We start from the raw sequence: 10,000 nt of genomic DNA on the forward strand, positions 1-10,000 counted from the left end.
GTGAGTGAGAGAGGGAGAGAAAATGGATCAGACGGAAGGAAGTAATTCGTAAGTCTCTTACGCAACTTTGCAACTCTCTCTCTCTCTCTCTCTCTCTCTCTCTCATCCCCTGTATCTTTACACACACGTACGCATACACATATCTATCCATAAAGACATACATACAAGCATAAATTTATATATACTACATATAAATCGTCGTAATTTAGGTAGACTTTGGGAATCTCAGTAGACTGCTTTAGGACGAAGACCATTCAAAGCATGTTCCTAACTCTATTTTTGACGTTTCAGTACAGTTCTGGTACCAAACATACTTCAGTTGTAAAGAGAAACTATCGAGTAGTCAGTGATCGTTGATTTAAACAGACAGGACTTTAAAATATTGAAAAAAATCCGGAAAGTTAACAAAAACTCAGAATTTTAGATTCTGTATTCATTCCACTAAATAAGCCAGCTATAAACCCTGATGGCAGTTCATTTCCTTTGTATGTACATAATTTACATGTGTTATATCATCCTGTTGTAGATTAATTTTTCTCTTTCTTTTTTAGTTTTAAGACCATTATTGTGTTTTGTAATTGTCATACTGTATATACATATATATATATATATATATTATATATATATATATATATATATATATATATATATATATATATATTAGACTGAAGATTTTATGATGAAGAACATCTAAAGCATATTTCTAACCCTTCATTTTTGACGCTTCAGTACAAATCTGGCACAGTTTTCGAAAAAACAGCTGAAATCAGCTAAAGAAATGGATATCGTAAAAGTATATACAGTATTACAATTACAAAACACAATATATATATATATATATATATATATATATATATATATATATATATATATATATATATATATATATATATATATATATAATATATATATATATATATATATATATATGATATATATATATATATATATATATATACTATATATATATATATATATATATATATATATATATATATATATATATATGTATATATGTGTGTGTGTGTGTGTGTGTGTATACATACATACATACATACATTTTGCCCTGTCGATTTACCCCTGAGATGAGAGACTCCAGATAGCGCTCCAAGTACTTCTTTGTTCACAAGGTGGTGTTTAGTAGTATCACGACAAATAGCAGTGACTCCGAATTGTTATGAACAACGATTTTATGGATGTGGTTAATAGTAAAGATATACCAGAGACATTTGACATTTATTTGAAGTTAGCCATCCATATATTAACATGTCGAAAATTTCTTAACTTCCTGGACTGACACAGTAGTCTAACGAACTCCTCATCAACTATTTGTCAAACGTCTACTGATAAAAACTGCAAAACCTCTAATGGAAACGCGTATTCACGAGACATTTTGGACACTGAAAAATTACTCGAAAGGGATACTTGTCGCAAAATATGTATGACTCTCTGAGGTTTTGTATGTGTGACGTGGAATCTAAAGCTTAGAATTTTTTTCCAGCGAAAAGTGGTAGTACGTAAAAAAAAAATACTCTCTAATCTGTAGGAACTCTGGCTGTTGAACGAAGTTTTTTTTCTTCTATGGAGGACCACTAATTATTGTTTTAATGGGGACATGGTCTTGATACCTGGATTTGTACTCACCATGATCTAAAACTCAGAATTGTCATTGCTTTCAAAACTTAATAAGTAAACTATATTGTTGAAAGAGACATTTTTTGGATTGATGTTATTCTAGAATAATACAAAAAAAAAACACTATTACAACATTAGATATAAGAGAAATTATGATGTTTTAATATAAAAACCGCTCTATTACCGCAGGCTTAAGCAGCAAGAAGAGGCATGTGAAACAATATTAACCCGATTAAAAGGATGCGACAAAAACAGAGTAAATACTGCCACTTATCATCAGTCACATGAAAAAACCATCTCTTACAAAACAAATTCCCAAACGGTTAACCAGTTATAACACGGGGCATAACCTCTCACTCAGTTCACCTTTAACACTGAGGTTTAAGGCTTGTTTCTATGCAACATACACCGAAATGCGAGTGAGCAACCAGGATAGTTACATCTTTCGACTGTTGACCCTTGCATTTTCAAGCAATGTACACACAACAACAAAAATAAAGGTTTACAGAAAAACTTTACAAAAAACTGTGTTAAAGAAAAGAATTATAAAATCGTTTTAGTGCATGCAAAGGTCATTGCATTTGAGGATCCTCTTCAGACGAAGAACTTGTTTCTAAGGGCAATTTTCGGTGGAATAGATGTATAAATATTAATAATGGTTATCATTAAAAGGTAGGTAAATATATAGAAAATCAATAACATAACTGAAAACATCTCCTGCTCTGGTGTGTAGTGATTTATTTATAGCAGCGTTACACTATTAGGAAGTCAGTTCCATAGTTTATCTGTAAAGGGAAGGGAAGGTCGCTTTTACTGAACTGTATTTTAACCGGTAATCGTTCAATAGAGTTTACCATCCCATACAATTTATGGGGTGTATATATTTGTCGTTCCTTTTTTTTTCCACTATTCGAGTTCATATGTTATAATTTATTCAACGTCTTTAATAGTTTTCTGTAAACGAAAACTATTGAGATGGCTTTTTCTGTCCGCCCTCAGATCTCAGAAATGGTATGTTGATCATCCACACTCAGCCCTCTAACCTCAGCAGTTTTTATTTTATTTAAGATTGAAGTTAGGCATCATCGTGTGTCTGACAACACTATAGGACAGGAAACCACTGGACCGTGGCTGAATGTTCCATGAGCCGCTGCTCATACAGCATCATATGCTGTACAGAAAACTCGGTGCATCTTTTACTTGCTTTATTTTTCACTTTTCACATCTACACTAGTTACTTTGGAAGATTGGTTTTGCATTTTAAAGTAAATAATAATAATAATAATAATAGTAATAATAATAATAATAATAATAATAATAATAATAATAATAATAATAATAATAATAATAATAATGGCTACTACTCTTCGTAGTAGCCATGATTCTCATGACAAAAGTACTACAGAAGATCCTGGATGCCAGGTACCAACTCAAGAAAAGAGGCAACAGAATCAACCATCTGATGTTCATGAACGACATCATGCTGTATGGTAAGAGCATCATGGAAATAGATACCCTAAACCAGACTGTAAGGATTGTATCTGGGGACATCAGGATGAAGTTTGGAATAGAAAAATGCGCCTTAGTCAACATACAAAAAGGCAAAGTAACGAGAACTGAAGGGATAAAGCTACCAGATGGGAGCAACATCAAACACATAGATGAGACAGGATACAAATACCTGGGAATAATGGAAGGAGGTTATATAAAACACCAAGAGATGAAGGACACGATCAGGAAAGAATATATGCATAGACTCAAGGCAATACTCAAGTCAAAACTCAACGCCGGAAATATGATAAAAGCCATAAACACATGGGCAGTGCCAGTAATCAGATACAGCGCAGGAATAGTGGAATGGACGAAGGCAGAACTCCGCAGCATAGATCAGAAAACCAGGAAACATATGACAATACACAAAGCACTACACCCAAGAGCAAATACGGACAGACTATACATAGCACGAAAGGAAGGAGGGAGAGAACTACTAAGTATAGAGGACTGCGTCAACATCGAGAACAGAGCACTGGGGCAATATCTGAAAACCAGTGAAGACGAGTGGCTAAAGAGTGCGTGGGAAGAAGGACTAATAAAAGTAGACGAAGACCCAGAAATATACAGAGACAGGAGAATGACAGACAGAACAGAGGACTGGCACAACAAACCAATGCACAGACAATACATGAGACAGACTAAAGAACTAGCCAGCGATGACACATGGCAATAGCTACAGAGGGGGGAGCTAAAGAAGGAAACTGAAGGAATGATAACAGCGGCACAAGATCAGGCCCTAAGAACCAGATAATGTTCAAAGAACGATAGACGGAAATAACATCTCTCTCATATGTAGGAAGTGCAATACAAAAAATGAAACCAAAAACCACATAGCAAGCGAATGCCCGGCACTTGCACAGAACCAGTACAAAAAGAGGCATGATTAAGTGGCAAAAGCCCTCCACTGGAGCCTGTGCAAGAAACATCAGCTACCTTGCAGTAATAAGTGGTATGAGCACCAACCTGAGGGATTGATAGAAAACGATCACGCAAAGATCCTCTGGGGCTATGGTATCAGAACAGATATGGTGATACGTGCAAACAGACCAGACGTGACGTTGATTGACAAAGTCAAGAAGAAAGTATCACTCATTGATGTCACAATACCATGGGACACCAGAGTTGAAGAGAAAGAGAGGGAAAAAATGGATAAGTATCAAGATCTGAAAATAGAAATAAGAAGGATATGGGATATGCCAGTGGAAATCGTACCCATAATCATAGGAGCACTAGGCACGATCCCAAGATCCCTGAAAAGGAATCTAGAAAAACTAGAGGCTGAAGTAGCTCCAGGACTCATGCAGAAGAGTGTGATCCTAGAAACGGCACACATAGTAAGAAAAGTGATGGACTCCTAAGGAGGCAGGATGCAACCCGGAACCCCACACTATAAATACCACCCAGTCGAATTGGATGACTGTGATAGAGCAAAATAAAAAAAAATAAATAATAATAATAATAATTCCCTAAAAGCCCTTGCGCCTCCCAAGAATGTCCTAGAAATCAAAATGCAAGAAATACCAATAAAACGTATTTATCGGCAGCGGGATAAATTTAGGTTCCCGTTTGGAAGGCTGCATTTTGGTTTAATCTCGACGCAGCCCGGCCATGAAAAAATAATTTTAGAAGCCTTTTCCTCAACTCTCAGGATATTGGAACCGGTGACCTGACAATCCAATTTCCTCCTCTGTGATTTTATTGCTGGGATTATGCATAGGAAATGATGCCTTGGAACTGTGTGGTAAATTTCCTCCCCATTCTTCTGCTATCTCTCTTCTCTCTCTCTCTCTCTCTCTCTCTCTCTCTCTCTCTTTTGCATTCCTTCTTTTGCATTCGTTGTTTATGTGCTCTTTGTGCTTCTTTATTCAAATACAACTGCTAAATAAGCCATCATGGGGACAAAGAAAGTTCCAAGTGCCTAGCCCTTCTGTAAAAAAAATACCAAGAACACTATAGAATTGAAGAAATAACTCGTATTAAAGTGTTGGAGGAAGATGTATGCCAAATTCGGTGAGAAAATGCCTGCAACAAGCGCTGCTGTTAGTGAATTTAAGGCCAGCAGAGGCTGCTTTGAAAAATTAAAGAGAACGAATGGGCATACATAATGTGGCTAATTCAGGGATTAAGGACATGTTTGTAAAGTGGAATGATGTAAAATATTTTGTGGAGAATTATCATCCCAACAAAGAAGTTGTAATCTGTGTCTCCAACCTGTTTAATGACAATGCTATGTTTAACATTATGCAAATTTTAAAGAAATACCAGAAACATATGTCTTTGGACAGTTTTGTTGTGCGACAGGGGTCCAGTAACTCTCAACATGGTACTTGTGTCAGTAAAAGAAAAAAAAAAAAAGAGAGAAGTAACCCCAGTTTCCTCCTTGATACCTGAAGTCCTTCTGGAGGGAGATTCCCCTTCCAAACACTAACCTCTCCACTTCCCCATTTTCCATACCCTAACAAATGTTTTCCATAAAGGTAAGAGTGATGTTAAATGTTCATTTATTCATTTCATTGGTCATTTATATTTAGTTCTCATTGTTTTCTCTGTGTAAAACTGTGCTTATTTCCTATAAAATGTATTTTTTGTTCATTTTTTGGGGGGTCTGAAACGCATTAATGGTATTTAGTACATAATTCCTTATTGGAATTATTGTTTCATTTTTGTACGTTTTGGATTTCGTGGCAAGTTCTGGAATGGATTATGCACGAAAACCAAGGGTCCATGGTATATATGAATATATAAGCATAAATATATGCACTCTATATATGTATATATATGTGTGTGTGTATGCATATATATATATATATATATATATATATATATATATATATGATGTATATATATATATATATATATATATATATTATGTATGTATGTATGTATGTATGTATGTATATTCCTCTAATATAAAAAGGCCATAAAAACCCCAAAATATAGACAGTATTTATACCAAGAGATCCATCCACAGGTAGCACGTTTTACTAAGTCACCCAGCTGATAATTCCTCTTTAATATTCTTAAGCATTGGTTGAAGGAAGCTTTTATCAATGATATCTGAATCCCAGGTGCCCTTTGAGATGTTCATTACTTGTCTTTGTTTAATCAAGGTTGACTCTATTATCTGACTTTTGTACCGATATTTGCTGCTATAAATTACCAGTGACAAATTCCAGTTTATTCTGTGGTTATGGCTGTTCATATAGTTAACAATTGCTGAGCTCTGTCGTCCATACCTAACTGACCATTTATGTTGCATTAATCTCTAGGGAAGTGGTTTTCCTGTAAAACCGATGTAAGATTGGTCACAGTCCAGGCATGGGATTTGATATGCTCCTGTGTCTTTGGGGATTGTCTTTTGTTGGACGTTAATCAGTGATTTGGCTAGAGTAGTTGGATAGGTAAAGGCAAAAGGGTTAGCTTTTCCGAGGGTCTGGGACACCGTCTTAATCCTGTCTAGGTGTGGGATTCTTATTTTATTGCTGAGTCTTGTCTTGAGGGGGTCGGTAGAAAATTATGTTTGCGTTATGAATCGCTTTCTCAATTATATGGTCAGGATACCTTAAAGACGAAAGCTGCTTATGATTTAGTTCAAATTCCTTTTCCAGGAAATCTGGGGAACAAATTCGTAAGGCTCTTAAGAATAGATTGGTGGCTACGTCTATCTTCATAAGAATGTCATGATAACTAAAGTAGTGAATATTTAAATGTATATTGTAAATTTGTATTCTGTTGCGTTCCGATTATTAAAACATCAAGAAAAGGAATTTTGTTGTCTGTTTCCCATTCAGCTTTAAATTTAATGCTGGGCATTAATGCGTTTAATTTTTAAAGGAATTCATTAAAATTGCCCCATCTATTATCCCAAAATGTTAGAATATCATCTACATATCTCATTCACAGCATATTATTGGGTTTTATTGCATTTATTACTGTAGTTTCAAAGTATTCCATGTATAGATTGGCTAAAACAGGACTTAAAGGACTATCCATACTACACCTGAATATTTGCTTATAGAATGAATCTGCGAATGAAAATACGTTATTGGATACACATAATTCAACTAACTTTATTATTTTGTCAAAAGCTAGTGGGAAATGATCTTGATAGGGGCCTAATTTTTCCCCAAAAAACTGTTGAACGTCCTGCACTGGTACTTTTGTGAATTGGGAATCTACGTCAAGGCTTAAAAGTTTTTATGCTGTGAAGTGTTATATGTGCTTCCTTGAATTTGTAACAAAAATCTTCAGAATGTTTAATGCTTAATGTGACTGGGAGAAAAAGTCCCTAACAAAGGGAAAAGGAGGCCAGCTAACCTTTTAGAAATTTTATAATTGAAAGCTTCGGCACATGAGATGATGGGTTAAAGGAAGATTATCTTTGTGAGTTTTGGGAAGGCCATAAAAGTAAGGTAGTTCTGGGTGCCTTTCAATTTCTCCAATATTTCAATGCTCTTTTTGTCTTGGCCAATTAATCTTACTTTCCTAAAATAAATTTTGTGGGGACGTTTTGGAGGGGATTTTTCGTCAATTTGTCGTAAGTGTTTGTGTCACTAAGTAGTTGGTTGATTTTATCGAGGTAAAAGTCTTTGTCCATGATTACGATTTTGTCGTCTTTGTCGGATCTACTTATTACAACATCTAACTTATTTAGCGAGCAGATGGCTATCATAAATCTACGGGGGACAGGATATTTCTTATTAAAATCAGTTAAAGCATTTAGTAAAACGCCCTTAAAACATATCTCTTCACGGCTGTAATTTTTATCCGATATGAATTTATCACAAGCAGCTAGAAAGTCCAGGTTATTTTTATGGTCTGGCATAAGGGCAAAGGATAAGCCTAGATTTAAGACTAAGTGTTGGTATAGAGTAAGGGGGTGTTAGATATATATATATATATATATATATATATATATATATATATATATATATATATTATATATATATATATAATATGTGTGTGGGGGGATTGTATACAATCACACACACACACACACATTATATATATATATATATATATATATATATATATATATATAATATATATAATATATATATATATATATATATATAAGCGTGCGTGTGTGTACGTGATTTTGTATTTATGTATATTTACATAACTATAAATGAGAGACAGAGAGAGAGAAGATAAAAGAAAAAACGAGTTCGGAGAGGCCAATGGAAGCTTTATCTCTGATGGAATCAATAGGTAGTATACCCTAAGGAATCGGGGAATCTCAAGTCTTTTCAGTGGAAGGAAAGATACGGTTACTGAAGCGTGCAGTCCGACCATTAATAATTTCCATAAAATAAATATGGGAAATGTTGCCTGACGTGCACTGGCAGAAATTCTGGAAAGCGGACGAGCTCTTCTTCTGTTCAACTGAACCGTGGAAAAAAAAGATGAGCCGAAGTTTCTGTATAACGTATAATGCTGTATGAAACTCAGCCACGGCCCATGAAACTTGGACGCGGCCCGGTGGTGGCCTGTGTTGTCGGCACCTATAACGATGCCACATACACGATCATGGGTAACTTTAACCTTAAATAAAAAAAATATATATTGAGGCTAGAGGGCTGCAACTTGGTGTGTTTCATGACTGGTGGGTGGATGACCAACATACCAATTAGCAGCCCTCTAGTCTCAGTAGTTTTTAAGATCTGAGGACAGACTTAAAAAGTGCGGACGAACAGACAAATAACCATCACAACAGTTTTGTTTTACAAAAAAATAAAACCCATGTAATTAGAAGATCACCGAGAGAAGTTGGACAGGCCAGAGAAGCCGAACTGAGTCATTTTCTGTTATTCATCCCCTACTAAGCTAGGAATTACAGCCCCGAATTCCGCGAAGAATTCAGTCGGCTCACAAGTACGTCTAGTCCCCAAAGAATATCTAGTCCCCCGGGTATGATGGAATATTTATTTCCGTAATATGAGAATAAATTGGAGTTCACTATGAGGAAAAAACTGAATTCCCCATTATGCAAGAAAACAGTCCCGAAGTCGTCGAGATAATTCATACCCCACAATAAGAGATGTAGATAGATAATGCAATGACTGTCGGTCATAGGAGAAACGTCAGTGAAACTTACAACAGGCATTTTAGGGGTGAAATGAAAAAAAGGTAATTGGTTATGACGTGCCTTAGAAATCAAATAAGGCGGTATGATGGATGTACTTGTTTTAGAACTTGACAAATTGTTGACTGACTGCAGCGGTTCAAAGTCCTACCTGTAGAGCACGTGTTGATCAGAACTGTAATTAGGTACATGGTTGTCAATGAATCGTAGTGGGTCGTTGCAAGTGACTGAAAATTCATGGCGTTAGCAACCTCTTCACAAAATAGATTCCGCGAACAATAAGATGCTTGAGCGTAATTTAATGGGCGTAGTTATTCCCATAATTGCTGTATAATTGGGTTATGAATCTGGTATATACGATTTCCGAATGCGATGATAATTAAGCCGTCCTGGATTAAATGTCCATTGAATTTACTGGAAATCAACTGCCAATTTAATCATGAGACATTCTAACACAACCCAGCCGCCAATTAATTGAGTTCACTTTCGTCTAATTATGTGAATTTGAATCGGTAAAATGATATTTTTGCATTAAGGACCAAATGCATTTTGCATTGAAGTAAGTAAATACTAGAGTAATATTCATTTTAAGTCAACTGAACAACTGCCATCTGCTGGTTATGATTTGCATCAGAAAGATCCGAATCTCATTGGTTAACGATCAAAATCCTGGATTTTCAGAACAAAGATTTTGGATATTTCCTAGATAGTGACCTCCAAAGGTTT

This window comes from Macrobrachium nipponense, chromosome 3 (assembly GCF_015104395.2).
Source record: "Macrobrachium nipponense isolate FS-2020 chromosome 3, ASM1510439v2, whole genome shotgun sequence".
Taxonomy (NCBI): domain Eukaryota; kingdom Metazoa; phylum Arthropoda; class Malacostraca; order Decapoda; family Palaemonidae; genus Macrobrachium; species Macrobrachium nipponense.